The sequence below is a fragment of the Sus scrofa genome, chromosome 11 (genome assembly GCF_054392235.1).
Source record: "Sus scrofa isolate SSC_HxYL_T2T_F1_AM1 chromosome 11, Sscrofa_HxYL_maternal_Yorkshire_Landrace_v2.0, whole genome shotgun sequence".
Classification (NCBI taxonomy): domain Eukaryota; kingdom Metazoa; phylum Chordata; class Mammalia; order Artiodactyla; family Suidae; genus Sus; species Sus scrofa.
Window position 1 is genome coordinate 11,117,060 of NC_139393.1, and position 22,701 is coordinate 11,139,760.

Consider the following 22,701-nt stretch of genomic DNA (forward strand, 5'->3'; position numbering starts at 1 on the left):
AAGCCTTTTTTTTTTTTTTTTAATTATTACAAGGGTATATGACATTGTGTCTTAGGCACATCAGATTCTGAATAGGCAGAATTAAGAATAATTTAAGTTCAGGATTGGCTGAACCTGAATTCATGTCAGAATGGTATACACTGCATTCTGAAATACACATACTTGACAATTTACCTTTTTCTTATGGGTTTCTAAGTTAGATCTTTCCGATGGATCCTCATGCTCAGCATATTCTCTTTCACTGGATGTCCAACACCACGGGGTTGGCTTGGCAGTAGCCACTCTTCATCATCATCATCATGCATTATCAATATATTCAGAATAACTAAGTGGTGTAAGCTCAGAAGTCATACTCCCTGGGTTTGAATCCTGGCTCTGCCTCTTAGGGCCATGTGGCAGTGGACAATGACTATACTCGATCCAAGTTTTCACATGCTCAAAATGTAGATGCACATAATACCTAAACCATTGTAAGGAGTAAACAAGATAAAGCGTAAGTGGGATAGCAAAATACCTGGCGTGTGATAAGCATTCAATAAATATTAGCTGTTATTTTTTTTTTTTCCCACTACATCCAGTGGCTTGAAGTGGGATCTCAGGACCCAGATCAGGGATTGAACCTGGGCCACAGTAGTGAAAGCACCAAAACCTAACCAGTAGACTACCAGGAAGCTCCCTGGTTGGTTTTTTTTTATCATTACTGAAGCTTATATTTGCATAATGCTTGACAGCATAATCCATTCACATTTAATGTAATTGTTGATATAATTGGTATATTTGATTTCTATTTGTTCCATATGTTCTTGGTTCTTTGATTCCCTCTTTTCTGCCTCCTTTTGAGTCAATCAAATATTTTTTTAGTATTCTATTTTCTCTCTGCCATGGAATTTCTAAATAATATTTTGTGTTTACTTTTTACTGCTTGTTCTAGAGACTACAATATTCAACTTTATCTTTGCACAGCCTATGTTCAATTATAAAACTATTTCATAAATGATGTACGACCTTACAATGGTTTAATTCCATTTTCTCTCTGCTCATTATGCTTTTCTTGTTTTTTAATTTACTTCTAAACATACTATAAAACTAAAGATTATTAGTTTTGCTTTAAAGTTAATAACTTCTTAAAATATATATCTATATATGTATGGCATGTGAATAAACTTTTGAAAATATTTTAATAATTCTTATTTAACAATTTTAAAATAATTTTTTATGATTTTCCTCATGTTTACCCTTTTTGGTGCTCTGCATTTCTTAATATAGATTTGGGCATTCTTTTGGTATCCTTTAAAAAATTCCTGAGATATTTCTTTAGGGAAGCTTTTCTGGCAGTGAATTCTTCAATCATTTATATAAATGAAAATATGTTTATTTTGACTTAAATTTAATCTCATTGATATAGAATTCTAGGTTAATACATTGTTGGGTTTTTTTTTTTTTCAGTGTTTCATAGATATTCCACTATCTTCAGGCCTCCATGTTTCTGAGAAATCAGTTCTAAATCTTATTTTCATTCCTTTGAATGTGGTCTGTCTTCTTTTTCTGACTCCTCTTAAGATACTTTCTTTATCTTTGACTTTTAGCATTTTTACTCTGATGTTCCAAGGTATGGTTTTCTTTTATGTATTTATGTATTTTTTTACTTGGGGTTCACTGAATTTTTTGGGTCTGTGTGTTATGTCTTTTATCAATTTGAGAAAATTCTTGGCCACTATCTGTTTAAAATTGTTTCTCTCTCATCTGTTTCTGGGACATAAATGACATGTATGATAGACCATTTGCTATTATTCCATGTAACTCAGATGCTATGCTCTTTCTTCTTCTTTTATCTTTATACCTTTCAATTCGGATAATTTCCATTCATCAAGTTACTAAAATTTACCTGTGCTTTACCAGTGTGTTATGAAGCCCATTAAATGAATTCCACATTTCTGAAATATTTTTCTAGAGTCTTCATTATCTCTTCTTTTAATATTTCCTCTCTGCTGAATTTCCCTCAGTTCAGCATGCTCACTTTTTCCACTACATCTTTTAACACTTTTACTAAGGTTATTTTAAAGTCGTATCTGATAATGGCAACATATTGGTCATCTCTGGGTCTGCTTCTATTAACTATTTCCTCTTATGACCATGATTCTCACTTTCTTGCTCCCACTTGTGTCTTATTTTAATAACTAGCATTGTGTATAAAATAAAAATTGTAAGAAGACATTTACCTCTAGAGAAAGAGCAGAAAAGAATTGGCTACTAGTATGTGTTAGGAGGGGGGTTGTGCCAGGTCTATTGAGTCTGTAGTTAGACCAGTCTGGGTTCCACTGCAGCTTCAGTTGATTGCAATTTACCAATTTTTCAATCTTTTGAAGGCAGAATCAGGAGTTCCCCTTCAGAAAGGCTTGGGATCTGAGCACTGGCAACTCCAATGATTTCTTTTTCTTTTTGTTATAGCCCAGCTGTCTGCTCTTCGGTTTGCTGGTAACTCTCTTTTCTGTTAGCTTTCTGCACCTTTCCAGACCTCTCCCTACCTTGCTGTCCAGCTCTTGTCTTTGGAAGGCCACTGGAGCACACTTAGCCAAGACCTGGGGTGCCTGAAAGGGCTTCTCTCATGCCCATCCATGCCTACCCTTCACCTTTGGCAAATACCCCATTCACTGAGTTGGGTATATGTTAAAACCTCATCTGTGGGTAGGACTCCTTGGAATTTTAAACTTGATGCCAGCCCACATGCAGCCACTGAAAGTTCATTAAAGTTCCACCCAGTTCCCTGCATCTCCTCTTCTCATCACTCTGCCAACAAGGAAAGCAGCTATGACCTCTTTTCCTCTGCAAAGAGTTTGTCACTTTATGGAATATAGTTCAGTTGGGGTGGTTTTTTTTTGGGGGGGGGTTCCCATATTCAGTCATCTGGTGCTATTTATTTATTTATTTATATTTTGATTTTTAGGGCCATACCCGCAGCATATGGAGGTTCCCAGGCTAGGGGGTCCAATCGGAGCTACAGATGCCAGCCTCCACCACAGCCACAGCAACATCAGATCCAAGCCACATCTGCGACCTACACCACAGCTCATGGCAACGCTGGATCCTTAACCCACTGAGCGAGACCAGGGATTAAACCCACAACCTCATGGTTCCTAGTTGGATTCGCTTCTGCTGAGCCACGACCAGAAGACCAGGTGGTTTTATTTATTTATTTATTTATTTGTTTGTTTATTATTATTATTATTTTTTTTTTTAAATTTTTTTTTGCCATTTCTTGGGCCACTCCCGTGGCATATGGAGTTTCCCAGGCTAGGGGTCGAATCAGAGCTGCAGCCTCTGGCCTACACCAGAGCCACAGCAACGCGGATCCAAGCCACATCTGCAACCCACACTACAGCTCATGGCAACGCCGGATCCTTAAGCCACTGAGCAAGGCCAGGGATCAAACCCGCAACCCCACAGCTCCTAGTTGGATTCATTAACCACTGCGCCACGACAGGAACTCCCCAGGTGGTTTTTAAAAAGCTCTGATTTTGTAAATTAACTGGCTTGTTCTAGCTGTTAGCCTAATATATATATATTTTATACTTACAATCTCCTGGTAGTTATAACAATACTTCTCATATAAAAGACAAAGACTTGCAAATACTTTTTGAATGAATAATGAATGAATGAGTGGGTGAATACATGGATTAAATGAGTGAACAGATAAATTAAGAAAAGAGCACATTAGTTCTCCAAAGCAGAGGTTTTAAAATGGAAAAGAATATTTCCACTGTAAACTGTTCACCTAAAATATAAGCAAAGTGTCATGACATGTGCAGAGGTCTCCCGTCCCCTCCTACCCCACAGGGCCAGCCTTGTGGTCTGACTCGTCAGGCCTATTCCAGAGTCATTGTCTGAGGATTTGGTCTTCCCCCAGGGCAAGCCCTGGGCACATAATTATGGGTTGGAAGGAATACCTCAAATTTGTATATTATGAAGAAATATTACATGGTCCGTCTTAGAATATCTATTTGTTTATTCAGCAAATATGTGCTTGTGAATGAGGATCTCTACATTTCTAACATTCACCAACAGCGCTAAGATGTGGCAGATGTGATCTGCATTCTGTAATGAGGAAGGTGAGCTTCATAGGGGCACACAGCCAGTAAGATGCAGAGTGAGGACTTAAATCTTCCTCTTGCTAAACCATGAATTCAAGCTATTCTAAGTTTAACCCTTTCGTGTGTAGCTAATGCCACAAGCATTGAAACAAGCACCGTCTATTGGATCTGCAGAGACAATCCTGTGAGATAATCTGGACAAGTATTATTTTCATTTAGAAGAGGAGAGGTTAAGGTCACACTGAGTGAACAGATAAATTAAGAAAAGAGCACAATACTGAGCTTATGCAGCCAAAGACCGTGGAGCTCTGATCCAGAGTCAAGTGTTCCTTCTAACGCATCTCACTACTTCTCTTAGATGCTTGTTTAATGCTGGTACATTTAACTTACCACAGAACCAGTCTTTTCAACAAAGCAGTGGCAATGAATGCCCTTTTAATAAACCATTTTTCATAGAGCAGAACCATTCATCAGTTAAATATCTATACCATGGTGGAAGTCAAATAGCCACAATGCTGTTTTGACAATTATAGTCCTCAGCTAGAGGGAGTCTGATTTTGTTGGGAGGAAGCTTATTAACCTCAACCTTTTTTTCCTAAAAAATTGTTATTTTATCATGTGCAAGGTTAAAAAATGCCAACTGTCATATTAAGATAGCTGCAAGCAATTAGAATGCAAAGGTCACCATCTTACTCAGATTTAGAGCATGGTTCCAGCATCTCCCTCTTCTGTTTCACTGGGACTTTTATTCAGCGCTGAAAAAGCCATTCGTTTTGTAAAGGTTAATTTGCAGCCCTGGGTTTGATGAAGTGCTTTGCCTCTATCATCCACATTCTAACACCACATTGGTGTCCGTCAAACCCTCCTCCCTGCTCCGAGCTGGCCTCCCTCTGTCAGAGAGGGAACCTCCCCTTTCCTCTCCTGGACCTGTCCTTCCACAGGCCTGCTTACGTCCCCTCCTTTCCTGGTCAGTGACAGAAGTGTTGCTTCTCATTTCATGAATCCATTTTCCTTTGGGCAGCTGCCTTTCAAACTGTCACAAGTAGATAATGATTTGATATTAAAGAATTATGACCTGTTCATAAATTCTGGTAAGCAAACTAGTTCACATTTTTTCTTGTTCTTCTTTTTGTTTAAACTAGACCCTTTTAATTGTGTGTTCTGGTGTCCTAGTCCAACAGGGAGCAGAACAGCTCAGCTGTTCCAGGGTCTCTCTCTTGCACGTGGTGTTGCTTCCAGTTACCCAGGGATGGGACTTCAGCGGTGCTGACATGCTGCGTAGGAAAGGCCGCTGATCACGGTTCCATGTCATTACTGACTGTGGCAAGGTGTCTTTATTCTTAGTCATTCCTTACAGTCCCTCTGTGTGCTGTGTGGGCACTAGTGGTGCCTCCTGGTCCCGTTCGAGGCCTCTCAATGGCCACCACTTTTCTGTGGCGTATCCACACCGTTCTTGGTTATACCCATCGTGATGTCCCTCATGTCACATAAGGGTTTGTGTAGGGTCTTCAAGGCCATCTCGATTACTGGCCCAAGGAGTTCCTGTCGTGGCTCAGTTGAAATGCATCTGATTAGCATCCATGAGGACATGGGTTTGATCCCTGGCCTTGCTCAGTGTGTTAAGGATCTGGCATTGCCGTGAGCTATGGTGTAGGTTGCAGACTCAGCTCGGATCCCACGTTGCTGTGGCTATGGCATAGGTCAGCAGCTACAGCTCTGATTCAACCCCTAGCCTGGGAACCTCCATATGCCATGGGTGTGGCCCTAAAAAAGACCAAAAAAAAAAAAAATTACTGGCCCAAGCTCAGTACACAAATATTTCTTCTACTGCCCTTATGTCAATCACCCGAGAAAGAAGCCTGGAGCTCAGGAATTAGCATCTGAGTGGTATCATTTGAGCATTTGAACTCTCCCACCTCTAGCACGATCTATTGCATGGGCATTTACTGTATTTCACCTGTCCAGCATATAAATGCTCTTCTGACTTCAGGGGACTCCGCCATTGTGTGTCATTCATTTACAGAAGATGAAAGTGAGTAAAGCCGCCAGTGCAAGATCACGTGACCCAGCCTTGGCCAATCAGGTCCTTCCACATGGAGTGTCCATCATTGTTGTTCCTGCGGCCTTGCCTTTGCTGCTTTTGGTTCATTTTTCTACGTGTAATTCTCCAAGTTTCCCATTAATTCTGTGAGCCACCTGTTAAACATCTGATATAATCTTTTTTCTGTTTAAAAAGCCAGCATCAGTTTCTATTATTTTATCCATAACACAAACTATTTGGGGTGGGCTGAAAGATGCCTGCAGCATGAGACAGCCTCAGATATTCCTTGTATGGGTGCTTGGAAGCAGTAGAATATTTATGAAGCCAGACATTCATGGCACGGATTATTGGCACGCCTGAGGGGCCTCACTATTGAGACAAGGAGCTGCATAGAGTGATACCTGAAGACCAGACTCGAATGAAAACCCCTTAGAGGTTGGCAGGGTGGAGCAGTGACAATACCTGATCAGCAGTCACTCTTCCCATGTCTCAGTATTACAGGCATCACATTCCCTAGATGCTGATCCAGAGGAAAACATTAGTGGGGGACTTTGAAAGAAGTGGGGGCTGAAAATGCAAATTAAGTTCAGTTATAACTTGATTAGATTAGGTTTCTTGTATATTTGAGCCTGGTACTAAATGACACATATACCAGAAAGAGTAAAGCCAAGTCAATTCAGAGAAAGAAGAGTTCCTTTATATACACTAACCTTTTGCTAGTGTATTTATTTTTAATTTCAACCTGCCTCCTTGCACAAGGGATTTGAGACAGCTGAGCCTTGCTTGACATTCTAATGAGGCAGGAGCCAGATGAATCACCGCCTGCCCGCAGCGCTGCTCATTAGAGACTAGAGGGGGCTCAGGGAGCGCTGCGGGCAGGCCCAGCCCAACGTGGCCATTAAGCGGCTCCACAGCTGCTCTCCCATCATTAAAGCCGGGCAGCAGCCACAGAAACAGACACTGCTCATAACCTGTCCAGGTTCCAGAGAGTTTCATCTCCCAGGACCTTCTCCTCAGAGCTTCATGTCAGTGGAATGAAGTTCATTATGTTTCTAAAACACCAGCTTGGTCTGTTCGTGGTAGCAGGGCTTTCAGTCATCCAGGGGGCATGTGAAGGTACATCAGACAGGCTTTACATAAACAATCGGGTTTTATGTAGGACTCCTGCCTGGTAAAGTGACTTCAGAACTCCCTGGGAAAGGAAATCTGCCGGGTGTGATGCTGAAGCCTGGGCGTGGTGTCTGGTGCAGACACACATGAGGACAGGCCGCGTTGTGACAGCAAACCCACCAGCAGGGAGTGTTTGTGGCTGAGACGTGGCTAAGATCCTCACACATTTCACTCAGAGGCCAGCTGGGTGCTTAGCGGGCTCCCTAGGGCTAAGCTGAAATTCCTCTAACACCCCATCATCTGCCTTAAGCCCCCTGACCTTAGCCTAGTCAGTGTCCTCCCAGGATCTGGGGGCTCCTGTGGCCCTGCAGTCTCAGGGCCCCTACAGCCCCATACCCCGGCAGAGGTGGGGGTTCGGTATCTTTGGTGCACACACCAAAAGATAACAGAATTTGACCTTTTTACCACTTTTCACAAAACATGCAGTCTGATCAAGCACTGTGGGAGTCTGTAAACTTGATTGAGGATTCGTTTTTTTACCCAGAACACAGCATTCTTTATCTTTGCCGGGTCCACTTCTGTCTTCCTCTCCTCACTCCCGGATTCCTTGTCTTTTCTCTTCCCCGTAAAGAAACAAGGCTGGTCTCTAACAGGGATTATTTCACTAGGTGCCAAGAAAATACAGTTTTCTTCACCTTGCTGCCGAGATGGACTGACTTAATCCATGCACCATCAAGGGACAGTTCGTCTTATTTTACTTAACAGCAACAACAGCAAAAGCCAAAGCTCAGAAAATGGGAGTAACATCCTAACTCACAGGGCTGCTTGGGTTGTGTCAAAGGGGAACATTAACAATGACAATATTAATTTTAATTTTCTGAGAATAGAATGCTTATTGGGTAGTAACTCATGATTGATACTGTGCTATTTTTCCAGGACTGCTGTAAAAAAAATTATGGTAAATGCTGCGGCTTAAACAATGCACATTTATTATCTGAAAATTCTGGAAATCAGAAGTCTGAAATGGGTCTCACCAGCTAAAATTAAGAGGTCAGCCATGCTGTATTCCTTTCTGGAGGCTCTAGGGGAGAATCCACTTGCTCGCCTTTTCTAGCCTCTACAGGATGCCCAGATCCCTTGGCTCGTGGCCCCTTCCATCTTCAAAGCCAGTAACATTATGTCTCTCTGACCATTCTTTGTAGTCACATCTTCCTCTGACTCTTTTCTGCTTCTCTTCCACTTTTAGGAACCCCCGTGATGACACTGAGTGCACCTGGATAATCCAAGACAATCTTATTTTAAGATTGTCTGATTGGCCACTTTAATTCTATCCACAGCCTTAATTCCTCTTTGCCATGTAACTAACATGCTCACAGTTTCCAAGGATTAGGACATAGACCTATTTTTAGGGGAGCGAGGGAAAGAGGTCTTACGCTGCTTACAATTTATACCAAATTTGTCAGCATTATCAGATTAAAATATTTTTAAAAATCTTTATAAGCCAATAAGAAGCACAAATCTTAGCAGCTTCTTGTAAGTATCTCATTGGAAATTTCACATAGGTAAACATCAATTTCAGAGGATCCACGGGCTCTAACTCAAGTTCTATTACTGGTGTTTCTCAAAGCTGGTTCCCTATGCCGTATTCCATACCCCTGATTTGTGGTGGAGCAAGTCAGGAGGAAGAGGATTCCCAAGATCAAATCAATTTGCAAAACACGGAATGATTTCTCCTTGTCAGAGTCTCGCAAAGCATGTTAGCATCTTCAGGCTTTATGATGCACCCTCTCAAGAAACTTTAAGTTTATTTAGCTCAAAAAGTTTATTTCCCAAGCCTATTTGAATGTTGGATTTTTTTAAAAAGTGAAATACATATAAACATTTCAGTTCTGGAGATATTTCCCTTCATTAAGTAGAAGAATAAGGAGATGACAGCAGAATTTAAAAAAAAAAAAAAAAAAAAAAAAAAAAAAGGCATCCTTAGACGTCCTCAGTGAAGAGAGTGGCCCCTGAAGTAAGCCATGTCTAAAGACAACACATCAGCCAAAGACAATTTTTAAAAAACCTTAAGAAATTTATAAGCGTCAAACAGTAAGACAAAATAGTGATCAAGGGCATCCCTGGCTACAGAATCAAGGCCACCTCTTGATGCTTGCTCTTAAGTAAACTGCCCGGTGAAAAGTGATGGGGGAGGTATGATTTGCTCTCTACCCAGGAGCTTTAGGGAGATTCCTGCTACAAATTTGTCTTTCAAAACAGAGAAGTCAGAGGTAATCAGATCAAAAAGTGGCAAAGAAACAGAGTACTCTAGACTCGTTGACAAACGAGGTATAAGTAACTCACCAGGGCAGCCTGCTGCCTCCCATGAACTGGAAGGCACTCCAGGGAAAAGTGTGGTTCACAAGCCAATGTGCGTACCTCTCTCTGAACTGCAGGGCGGGGGATTAGCGAGTACCTGTTTCATCACAACAAATGTGCTACAGGGACCTCTGGCCACTCTGTACTGGCGAGTCAACAGCCTGTCTAAGATGGGGAGGAAAAAGGCAACATGACTTAAGTAGAAACGATGTCTAGCTCAGCGCCTCCGAGTGTTAGGGAGGTGGTGGTATAAATTAATGTGTGGACAAAGAAACCTGGCAGACAGCAGCCTTTACATCCCATTACGATCCTCTTTACAAGGTTGTACAGCAAAAGGTCCTTAAACTTGCTCTCTAAACATTTTAGGGAGAGCTGGACAAAGATGAGAGGTAAACAGAGATATCTTAGGAGGCAGAGTTGTTGCTAGAGAGGCACCCCAGAGATTCATGCAAGACAGATAGCATTTTCTAAGGCTCTGAGCGCAAACAACTAAGTCTTCAACCTTGCATTTGATAGTAATAATTCAGGCTGAAATGCTGAGTCGAAGGTAACGTCCAACAAAGTCTCTCAAGGCTTTGAGTGGCCAAATAAATTTAAAATGAGGTTATTTAGCAAACGTTTATTATTGAGTGTCTACCGTGTGTGCAGTATTGTGACATGATCTGGAGGCAACTGGAGATGAATGAGATGTGGTCTCTCATCTCACAGAGGGCTGGGTGATGCTGGGGGTTTGGTTTGAACGTAGATTGCATTTAGAAATGAGATTTTAGTGCCATGACCGGAAGCAGCTGATTTAAAATCCTGTCCTAGGTGGTCATTTCCTGAAAGGGAAACCACAGTAACCATGCATTTCTTTGGCCAACTTCCTAGGAAATCTCTATGTCTTATGAACCACAGAAAATTTAAAATATTATCATCACAATTTGCAACCCTGATGCATGCTAGGCTTACTTGAGTGCTTACAAAGAAAAGTGAGACGCAGATACTGAGACTCATCCTCAAAGATGTTTATTTTATTGGCCTGAGATGGAGCTTGGCCATAAGTGTGTTTTAAAATCCTTGGGTGATTCTATTGTACAGAATTACCATAGTGAATTAAAGAATCAGAGAAACTAGATGCCCAACCTAGGATGAGTTTATGAAATTGCTGTAAATCTTAATCTCCTGTTGCGTCAACACAGTGAATAATACCTTCTTTGTGAAGCTGTCTTCAGGCTGAATAATAACCCCAATGTGAAAGGCACAAAGAGAGATTCTGGAACATACTTACACATTAATTGCAGTGTCCTCCCCAAGTGAGGTGCTAAGGATAAGCCCACTGATGCTCACGGTGTAAATCTTGGTTCTGCCGCCACTTGCAACCCGTGTAACCTTGGGCCAGCTGCCTCTCCGTGCCTCAGCTTCCCCATCTGTAAAATGACAACAAGTGTTTATTTAATGAGGACTACATAACAGGAGAATTAAATGCATCTGGCACACAAGCACCTAGCCTGAATCTAACCATGAGAAACTATCAGACAAATCCTACAAAATGCCTTCATACAGGTCAGTGGCATCACATAAAGCAGAAAGATTTGGAAAATAGTCCAGATTAATGGGAACTACAGAGACATAACAGTTTAGTGCAATAGATGTTCTTGGATTTTCTTTTGCTATTAAAGACATTACTGCGATAATTGGTGTTATCTAAATAAGGTCTGTACACTAGATAACAATACTGTAATAATATTCATTTCCTGATTTTGATAATTGTACTGTGGTTATGTAAATGAGTATTTTGTTTTTAGGAAATATGCATGAAAATTGTTAGGGATAGAGAAGCAGTCTGTCTGCCGAGAGGGAGAAACAAAGAGACTAAAACAAATACAGAAAAATAGTAACATTTGGGAAATCTGGATGTGGGGTATCCAGGAACTCTTTGCACTATTCTTGCAACTTTCTTGTAAGTCTGAAGTTTTTTAAAATTCCGGCCCCCCAGGGAGTTCCCATCGCGGCCCAACAGAATCAAATCCTACTAGTATCCATGAGGACTCGGATTTGATCCCTGGCCTCACTCAGTGGGTTGGGGACCCAGCGTTGCCATGAGCTGCAGTGCAGGTCGCAGAGATGGCTTGGATCCTGCATTGCTGGGGCTGTGGTGTAGGCCTGTGGCTGTAACTCCAATTCAACCCCTAGCCTGGGGAACTTTTCATATGCCATGGGTACGGCCCTAAAAAGCAAAAAAAGAAAAAAAGAAAAAAGATGTTGAATTAAATTTCCGGCCCTGGAACATATTAGACACATATGACAGGTGGACAAGTATATGTGTGAAGTGAAATTTGGAAGAAGAAAATTCATCAAGAAGAGGCCAGCTCAGGTGACACAAGCTCAGGTGACATATGGTATATTCCAGTTAATTAGGCATCTCCCTGCAGACCTGGTTCCAGGTACTTTCCAGAAGTTCTGTACTTTGCTCAACTCACTTGTTTTAAGGGAACACCAAGTCCTGCCCTCTGCTCAACTCACCCTGCTCAGGCCTCTAGTAAATGTCCTATTAACTTCTTGGGAGGTAAACTTGAGTGTGTATGCGCGTGTGTGCGTTTGGGAAAAAATTTGGAAACTATTGAAAGCACAGACTTTGGAGCCAATCTACCCAAGTTTGAATCCTGGCTCTGGAACTTACTAGTCATATATAGTTTTGCCTTTGTTTCCTCCTCTGTAACACAGGCATAATACTTCCTCCTGAGACTGCTATGAAGATTAGAGCTAATGCATGTGAAATACTCAGAGCAATGTCTCACACATACTAAATCCCTTAGGATGTTATTCTACTACTTTCCACAGTGGTTTGGGGTGGGGTGTGTATGTGTATGTGTCTGTGCACACCTGCACGTATGCACACGTATGTTAGTGAGGAAGGGTGCAAAAATCTACCAGCAACAGAAGAGAAGACGTACAAGGTCAAGTTTCTGTGCTTAGAAATATGTAACCCCCCTTGGTCTCATCGACTCTCTCTCTGCCCCCCATGAGACTGCAGGATATGACTTCTTTTTAAACTTAAGAACGGTGTTAAACTTAAGTAAAATGTTTAAAGTGAGCTTTTCACTTTCCATCCTAGCATTAAAAATTACCTTTTATTGAAATAAAATGTAAATTTTGTGTGATAAAAATACCTTTGGTGGAGTATTTTAATTAAGGAGCCTTGGAAATTACCTCTTTGTATGTATCAGTTGTGAATTTAAGTCAAAATGTGTTCGTGGGAAATGAGTTTAGTGAGCAGTTGTCAGATATTAAATTTCTTTCAGGATCAATAGTTCTTCCCACATAATTTTTTCAAATTTTATTTACCTTAGGGTGATTGGGACATGAGAAATTTAAACAATGTACACTGATTGAGGTTTAAGGAAAACCTGTAGTATTTACTTGCAGAGGTTATAGGAAATCTTTTCTAATTTTGAAGTTAAGACTTGAAACATGCTGAAACCTCTCATATCTTTGTATCGTTGTAGTTTATTATTCTCTTCATCTAGCCTTGTCCATGAAAATTTAGAAGGCAGCATTTTATCTTTATTTAGAAAAGCCATGTGCCAAGTACTATAACTTTGTGTTAGGGGCTGAATTTTGTCTCCCTCTGCCCCATTCCCCGCCCCCCCCCCCACACCAATTCACATACTGAAGCTCTAACGCCAGTGAGGGTGTATTTTGAAATAGGGCCTTTCAGGAGGCAGTTAAGGTTAATTGAGGCCACATGGATGGGGCCCTAAACCAATAAGAGGTGTCCTTGCAAGAAAAAGAGAGGCCAGGGGTGTGCAAACATAAAGACTATATGAGGACATAGCAAGAAGGCAGTTGTCCACACAGTGAGGAGAGAGGTCTTACATAAATCAACCCTACCAAACCCTTGACCTTGGACTTCCCAACCTCCAGAATTGTGAAGTGCAAGTCTGTGGTATATTGCTGTGCCAGCCTGAGCTGACGAATGCACGTTTGTTCAGGTATAAGCAAGTCGAAACCTTATTTCTCTTTCATGCAATACTTGGATTTAGGCAACCCAGAGTTCAAATGACAGTTCTTCGCCTGGAGTCGTCTAGGGAACTAGGATCCCTCTGCGTTGACATTACAGCATCACCTGGAGATTAAGTCTGCATTTTAAGCAGCGGGATGGAGGAAGAAGGAAAGAAAAGACATACTTTTCTCCTTGTGCTCACATCTCACTGGTCATAATTTAATCCCATGGACATTATTCAAGCTGTGAGTGAGGCTGAAATGTCAACACCATGTGTCCAACTAAAGATCAAGGCTTCTATCATTGAACAAAAGAGGAACAACTAGCAGTCTGTACAACGGGGTGTTGATGGTGGTGTGAACCTGGCTCCGACCCTTCCCACACGAATGCCCCTTCCCTTATGTATCTCCGTGGCCCACCAATGCCCCGCGTTCTGCCACACTTCCCTGAAACCTCAGCAAAAAAACCAACATAGGACAGAGAGGGTATAAAACTGCCTGTTAAGTCTGACTTTCCCTAAAGCCCAATATAAAATCAGCCAAGACTACAAGCCCTTCCCAGGTTTCTTGTGGCTGCTGCCCTTTCCTGCAGTCCCTGGGGTCATCCCCACTCTGTGGCAGCACCTCCCTTACCTGCCTCTACTGACCTTTGGGGAAGTTTCACTTTTTCTCCATACAAGTTGATCCGGTCATCTCATTATCCTCTGGCTTTGTCACTCTCCCCCTGCAGAGAATGTAATAAATAACCCAAGAGTCACATTGCCCACCTGAGTTAGGGAGGTGTCGATGGAGATGGCTCTCAGCAACAGGGATTGGGGTGGCCTTTCACACATCTTGGGGGTGTTCCTGACACACTGAATGTCCTGAGCTCCACTGGCTAATTCCCCCTCTCTCTCTCTGTCTCTGTCTCTCTCTCACACACACACACACACACACACACACACATCTCTTCCAAGGGAAAAACCTGAATATTCAGAGACTTAACAGGCTGAGGCAGGGCTCACAACCTCAAGATCTTCTTGAAACAAGTTCACAGATGAGTGAAGTCGGTTATGTGGAGTGTGAGCTAAAATGGCTCTTTTTTTTTAAATTTTAATGCTTTTTATTTTTTTCCATTATAGCTGGTTTACAGTTTTGTCAGTTTTCTACTGTACAGCAAGGTGACCAATTCACACATACATGCATACATATATACATTCTTTTTTCTCACATTATAAGTGACCAGATATCATTCCCAGTGCTACACAGCAGGATCTCATTGCTTATCCATTCCAAAGGCAATCATTTGCACCTATTAACCCCAAATTCCCAGTCCATCCCCATCCCTCCATTGCCCCCTTGGCAACCACAAGTCCATTCTCCAAGTCCATGATTTTCTTTTCTGTGGAAAGGTTCATTTGTGCCATATATTAGATTCCAGATATGTGATATTATATGGTATTTGTCTTTCTCTTTTTGACTTATGTCACTCAGGATGAGAGTCTCTAGTTCCATCCATGTTGCTGTAAATGGAATTATTTTGTTCTTCTTTATGGCTGAGTAGTATTCCATTGTGTATATATACCACTTCCTCTTAATCCAGTCATCTGTCAATGGACATTTAGGTTGTTTCCATGTCCTGGCTAATTGTGAATAAGGCTGCCATGAGTATAATGGGTGCATGTGTCTTTCTTGAGGAAAGTTTTGTTTGGATATATGCCCAAGAGTGGGATTGCTGTGTCGTATGATAGTTCTATACATAGTTTTCTGAGGTACCTCCATACTATTTTCCATAGTGTTTGTACCAGTTTACATTCCCACCAACAGGGCAGGAGGGTTCCCTTTTCTCTGCACTCTCTCCAGCATTTGTTATTTGTGGACTTATTAGTGATGGCCATTCTGACTGGTGTGAGGTGGTACCTCATTTTAGTTTTGATTTGCATTTCTCTAATAATCAGGGATGTTGAGCATTTTTTCCTGTGCGTGTTGGCCATCTGTATGTCTTCCTTGGAGAAATGTCTATTCAGGTCTTCTGCCCATTTCAATTGGGTTGTTGGCTTTTTTGCTGTTGAGTTGTATAAGTTGTTTGTATATTTTAGAGACTAAACCCTTGTCAGTTGCATATCATTTGAAACTATTTTCTCCCATTCCATAAGTTGTCTTTTTTTTTTTTTTTTAGGATTTTCTTTGCTGTGCAAAAGTTTGTCAGTTTGATTAGGTCCTACTGGTTTATTTTTGCTTTTATTTCTGTTGGTTTGGGAGATTGACCTGAGCAAGTATTTGTAAGGTTGATGTCAAAGAATGTTTTGCCTATGTCCTCTTCCAGGAGTTTATGGTGTCTTGTCTTACATTTAAGTCTTTGAGCCATTTTGCATTTACTTTTGTGCATGGTGTGAAAGTATGTTCCAGTTTCAATGATTTACATGAAGCTGTCTAGTTTTCCCAGCACCCCTTGCTGAAAAGACTGTCTTTTTCTCATTTTATATTCTTGCCTCCTTTGTCAAAGATTAATTGACCACAGGTGTCTGGATTTATTTCTGGGTTCTCTATTCTGTTGCATTGGTCTGTGTGTCTGTTTTGATACCAGCACCACACTGTCTTGATTACTGTGGCTTTGTAGTATTGTCCGAAGTCTGAGAGAGTTTTGCCTCCTGCTTGGTTTTTGTTCCTCAGGATTGCTTTGGCAATTCTGGGTCTTTTGTGGTTCCATATAAATTTTTGGATTGTTTGTTCTGGTTCTGTGAAAAATGCCATGGGTAATTTGATAGGGATTGCATTGAATCTGTAGATTGCTTTGGGTAGTTTGGCCATTTTTATAATGTGAATTTTTCCAACCCAAGAGCATGGAATATCTTTCCATTTCTTTGAGTCCTCTTTAACTTCCTAGATTAATGTTTTATAGTTCTCAGCATATAAGTCTTTCACCTCCTTGGTCAGATTTATTCCCAGGTATTTGATTTTTGGGGGGTGCAGTTTTAAAAGGCATTGTATTTTTGTCTTCCTTTTCTAATATTTCATTGTTAGTATACAGAAACGAGACTGATTTCTGAATGTTAATTTTATATCCTGCTACTTTGCTGAATTTGTTGATTAGTTCCAGTGATTTTTGGGTGGAGTCCTTAGGGTTTTCTATATATAGTATCATGTCATCTGCATACAGTGACAATTTTACCTCTTCTCTTCCTATTTTTATTTCTTTTGTTTGTCTGATTGCTGTGGCTAGGACTTCCAATACTATGCTGAGTAACAGCAGTGAGAGTGGGCATCCTAATTCTGTTCCAGATTTTAGTGGGAAGGCTTTCAGCTTTTCTCCCTTGAGTATTACATTTGCTGTGGGTTTGTCATAAATGGCTTTTATTACGTTAAGGTATATTCCTTCTATACCCACTTTGCTAAGAGTTTTTATCGTGAAGGGATGTTGGATTTTGTCAAATGCCTTTTCTGCATCTACTGAGATGCTCATGTGGTTTTTGACTTTTCTTTTGTTAATCTGGTGTATGATGTTGATTTATTTGCATATGTTGAACCATCCTTGTGCACCTGGGATGAATCCCATTTGGTTGTGGCGTATGATCTTTTTTATAGGTTGCTGGATAAAAATGGCTCTCTTAATGGGACAGCCCATGGATTTCGATCACCTGGAACCAATGTTCATTCTCCCAATGTTGTATATATAAAGGAAGCTGGAAATTAGACTTTTTTAGATGACATTTCCCAATTTTGACAATGTTGGCACTGAATTAAAAAAAGGTAAACATTGCTTAACAGATCTGCTGGGTTGGATCCAGCTTAAATGCAACCCAGAGGCCCCCAGTTTGAAACTTCTGTAGTAAGCCCTGAAGGAGAGCAAGCTTCCCTAGCTGGCCTTGATAGCACCATAGAGCATTAGCATTTTAGTGATGCATCAGGCTTCTGTCACTGAACAGAAGAGGAGTGAGTAGTGGTCTTCACAACAGGGAATTGTTGGCAGTGTGAACTTGGCTTCCAGCATCATCTTCCAGAGCAAAACAAGTTTCTTCCTCTAATTCTCTTTTTTAAATGCACCCACGTGGGTGCACAGTAATAGGGCAGGGACTCCTTGCTAGCTATATACCTATTGCGGATGTGCCTTCAGCTACAAAGACCCTAGCAAAAGCAGCAGACTTAGCGCCTGCTGGCACCTGATTCAGTTATTGGAAGGAAGCTACCGTCTTCCTCAGGCTCTGTCTAGGGAGGAGCTGGTCTCTTCTCACTAGAGCAGGTCATCATAATACCAAGTGTAAAGACAGCCAGGGAGGCCAGAGTCCGCAGCCTGCTGTCCGGTCCCCAGCAGCATCCTCCACCCATGCTCTGGTTCTGACCCTGCGCTGGCCTTTGAGTTGGGACTCCTATTTCCTATTTCCGGATGCGCCCTGGAAGGCACATCGGTGCGTTCTGAGTTTGCCTTTATTCTAAAGCAGTAGAAACAACGGAAGGTTTTTTAAGCAGGAGGGTGGCATAAACAAAAATGAGTCCGGAAACTGTTGACATTGATCTGGGAAGGAAAGAAACTGGAGTCAGGGAAACCAATTAGGGGTGCTGACAACAGCATAGGTGTGGAAATACTGACATCGGTGAAGGAGAGAAGAAAGCGGAGGCAAAGATAATGTGGGGACAGAATCTAAAATTTCTGCAACCATTATTAAAAGTGATAGCCAGATTTCATCACTGGGTGACTAGAAGTATGGTTGTCACAGAAACAAACCAAATTATTAGCAGTACTTTTTGTTTGCTTATTAAATTTTTATATTGGTTTTTCTTTCTTTAAAAATAGCTTTCAGTGCTGTCAATTGATACTAACAGCATTTTCTATTGGTTTGTGATTTTTGTCCTGCTGGATTCCAAGGACTTTGTAAGCACTATCTCATTAATCCTCCTGGAAGCTTTGTGAGGTGAGTGGCAGTGGTTTGAAAAGCCAAGTATACAGAAGATAGTTTTTAAAAAATATTCTTGAGTGACTCTCACATTCTTACTAAGATTTTTTAGACTCTCAGTGGCAATTAGCAGAAATCAGGCTTGGCATGTACTGTGTTCTCAATTATTATCAATAGGTTCTAATTGAGAACATGTGTTCATTTCAGCTGGGGTTATTGTCTGGCTGATCACAATGGAGCATCTGAAAGGCAGCATCTGGCAGAGTTATTTTCTGACCACCTCTCACCCCATCTTTCTTTATAACTGCTTTCATTTAGTACGTGACCCACCATGATAGAGAGAAGTCTGCTCCAGAAACAGCACCAGATCTAGTATTCCTATGGGCTCATGTGTTCAATCTTTACATTGCACACCCAGCACCAAGTACCATTTCTTAAAGTAGGTACTGCTTCCAGGTATCTATTGCTGTGTAACAAGTCATCCCTAAACTTAATGGCTTGAATCATTAATCTGCAATTTGGGAAGACTTGGGAGGTATGGCTTATATCCACTCTGTGCAGTGTTAGCTGGGGTGGCTTGGCTGGAGATGGATGATCGGCTTCCAAAATGACTCACTCACATGGCTGGCAAGTCGGTTCTAGCTATCAGGTGGGAGCTCAGCTGGGGCTCTGGGCGAGGACCTTGGTTCATCCGCCAGTTGATCTCTTCATGGGTGGTTGGCTTGGGGTTCCTTATAATAGATGCACTTGACTCCAAAAGTAAGAGTTTAAGAGACAGAAAGTGGAAGCTACCAGTCTCTTGAGACAGGCCTGAAACTTGTCTTAGTGTCACTTCGCATTGTATTTTATTGGCCAAAGTAGTCATAGATCCTACCCAGACTCAAAATGGGGCGTAGACTATACTTCTTCAGGGAGTGGCCAGATTTAACCTCCCATGGTGCAGATTATATTTAAAATTTTGGATGAAGGATGGTTTGGTTTGGCATCTCTGATTCAAGAGGGGTGTATTAAACTGCACCAATGGCCAGTAATTCTGGATTCTAAATATGTATTTTTCATACCCTCCCCGTAGCTTTTCCATATATTGACTCTATTATTTATCACTGACCTTTACTTTTACTCAAGTGCCAGGCTCTTTTACCTCTGGTTTACTGTATATATTGTCCCCACTCCTGCAGCCTATCTACCAACTCTTCCAGAGAATTCTCTTGAGCTTCCAAATGAAAGTGGCCCTCCTGGGCGCTTTCGTAGCTTTTAGGTGCATCTTATCAAAAAGTGATCACAGCACATTGGAACCTGACAGCTGGTCTGGCTTCTCCTCTAAAGACAGACAATCTCTCTTGTTCATTTTGAAATCCCCAGCACAAAAGAGGGTCCCTGGACAGTAGATACTCAGTGCATATCAGTTAAATGGTTAATCTGCATTCTGCCCTAAATGTTTGCATTCTTGGAATGCTCTGCATTTATCACTTTCTTGTCCATGTCATTTGATACTATACAACTCACCCTCAGCTGCTCCATCTCTTAACTGGAGAGACTGAAATGTCTGTGGTGTCAAAGCCGAGGGAATGAAAGAAAGTGTTACTTGAGTCCTATGAGAGGTGATGATGAAGAGCCAGGCAAACAAAAGCACAATCATTTGTGTTAAAGATGATTCGGGAGCTCCTGTCATGGCACAGCAGAAACGCATCTGACTAGGAACCATGAGGTTGCAGGTCCAATCCTTGGCCTCGCTCAGTCGGTTTAGGATTTGGTGTTGCCGTGAGCTGTGGTGCAGGTCGCAGACATGGCTCGGATCTCACATTGCTGTGGCTGTGGTGTAGGCCAGTGGCTACAGCTCCGAGTGACCCCTAGCTTGGGCACCTCCATATGCCACGGGTGTGGCCCTAAGAAGACAAAAGACAAAAAAAAAAAAAATTCTTTCTGTGATGCTTGTGTTAAGACTATATTGAGCAGGGCATTTCTCCATGGTTTTCTATGTAAAGAGGAGCTGTGCAAAGCAGCAGGGACATGAACTATGCCTCATTCATCTCTATTGGCCCCCTGGACATTTTGAAGCAGGATATATAAGCCACTCTCCAAATTGATAACAAGTGCCTGATTCCAAACAAATGTTGCCAATCTTGCCCTTAATGCACTAGAGCAGAACATGATGGGACATTAGCAGAGTGCAGTAGCGCAGAAAGAGGAATGAACATGGGATCCGGTAACATTGTCCTATCAATTGGATTTTAAATGGATATTAATCTTGCTTATTAAACACAAGAACGGAGACCAATGAAATCTTGTATTAGAGGCTGTGCGTGGGATGTATCATCTATTTCAGACAGTTAGGAGACATTGATCACTCTGGGAGAGGCTCTTCCAGCATTAAGAGAGCCTGACTGGGAGATTTCACCCTTTTGGGGTGATGTCACAAGGGCTTTTTACTTTTATTTCATTATCCTGAAAACCTGTATTGAGCTGTAAAGATTCTCCTCACTGTGCTGAGTGGAATAGGGGTGCAATGAAAAATAATGCAACCTCATCTATCCCCTCAAGGAGCTGTGGTCACTGAGTGGGCATGAGAGGAAGGGGGAAGAAGCAAGGTGGAGTGGGCAGTGGAGTGGTGTGGCAGTCTGGAACAGGAGGGATCTGGAAGCTGAACCGCTTATCTCCGTCCTTGCTTGGGTTACTTACACTCTCTAAGCCTTGGTTTACTCATCTATAAAACTGTGTCGATGGCAACAATATCCGTCTAGGGGGAAGATCACAGCAAGGATTAAAATAGAGAAGGGGTGTGAGGTTATAAGCTCTGTCTGTTTCATCATGTCTTCAGTAGCTACCGAGCACACTGCAGACGGTCAGTGATTGCTTGGTGACTGCACAGTGTATGAAAGTGCTTAGGCGCTGTGCTTGGCACACAGGAAGAACTTAGCAAATGTTCACCGTGAAGAGAGACGATAGTATTATGATGTCATGGTAACATCGGAGAGAAGTAATAGTAGCTGTGGTTGCTGGTGGTAAGAGTAATGATAACAAAGGTATTAGTCATGATTAACTAGGAGTACAGAAAAAGGACAGATGAAAAGCAAGAGATCAAGCTAAAATGATAAGTTGGCTATGTTCCAGGGCTGGGGGGCAGGGGCTAGAATAGTACAGTGAAGAGTCTGCACATCATTCAGAGGGTGAGGATGCTTTTGCAGTCTTCTGGGTTTGGAGACAGATACCCCTAAAAGCTGTGAGGAAGATGGACCAGGCACCCATTTCCTAAGATGCTCTCAATTTGAGTCTATTATAGAGATTTGGGTAGGACTTCATGCTGAGCTAGACGAGGGGTGGGGGAATGAAGAGGAAGATCGAGGTGAGGGAAGGGATTCAGAATTGACAGCATGGCTGGTTCGGATGCTATATGGGAGAAGGAAGAGCCAAACAACCTGAAAACTGAGAGCCCAGAGTGTGATACTGATATTATCAGAAATGGAGATGTCAGGATGGTCAGGGAAGATGGTTATTTTGGTTCAACATGTGTTTGTGTTGCTAGTGGGACATCCATAAAGAAATGGGCCATAGGCAGTTGAAACTTTAAGTATGGGGCACAAAGGAAAGGTAAGTTCAAGCTGAAGAGTTGTTTTTTTAAGACAAGAGAGCTACCATTTGGGCAGGAGGAGACATTGCTAAGGAAGGGGGCAGGGCAGAGAGAAGAGGACCAAGGTGGGGACCTCGGAGAAGAGCCATCCTATGAATGAGAGGAACAGTAGCTTTTGCAATGTGGAAGTCAGGAGGGCAGAGTGAAGCAAGGCCCTGACACCCCTTTATGAGTCAAAGCCTGGCCATTTTGGAAAACAGACCTGAAAGTTGTGTCCTGCCCTGGACAAGATGGCAAACGGCAGTGATCTACTTCTAGAAACAAATGCCATCCAAACTTTGCTACCATTTTGGTGGCCATTCTTTTAAAGCTCCTTTGTTAATTCACACTTTCCCAGCTCCATAGCTGAAAGCTCAAAGTAAGTATCATGTAGAATGCATTGAATTACAAGTAAAAGAATGTCCACATACGAATGGATTAAACCATAAATAAATGAATTTTTACTAAGCAAGAAACCCAGAATTTATGGCTCAATAAAGCTGTCAATGACATCTTATCTTTCAGCTTCTGCACCTCCAAGAAGCATATCCTCAAATAGGAAAGAATGGAGGAAAGGGAGTTTTTCCTTATGCCATTCATACCACTTTTCAGGGAAAAGAATCTTTCGTAGAGTCTACGGCA

At 41.8% G+C, this 22,701-nt stretch overlaps 2 protein-coding genes across 18 annotated transcripts in view; one reads left to right on the forward strand and one right to left on the reverse strand.

The window, feature by feature from the left end:
- RFC3 (replication factor C subunit 3) overlaps positions 1 to 22,701 on the forward strand; it is a 377,430-nt gene that overhangs the window by 326,203 nt on the left and 28,526 nt on the right. The window lies entirely within an intron of this gene.
- Positions 1 to 22,701, reverse strand: part of LOC102159559 (uncharacterized) — a 555,170-nt gene that overhangs the window by 10,354 nt on the left and 522,115 nt on the right. For 7 of the 9 annotated variants that reach the window (XR_014819296.1, XR_014819295.1, XR_014819294.1 and 4 more), the window contains 2 exons: positions 14,229 to 14,305; positions 10,868 to 11,006 (listed from right to left, as the gene is read on the reverse strand). The gene's annotated coding sequence lies outside the window, so the exon portion shown is untranslated. Of the gene's footprint in view, positions 1 to 10,867; positions 11,007 to 14,214; positions 14,306 to 22,701 lie in introns of all 9 variants that reach the window. The other 2 variants (XR_014819299.1, XR_014819298.1) reach the window with 2 other exon arrangements.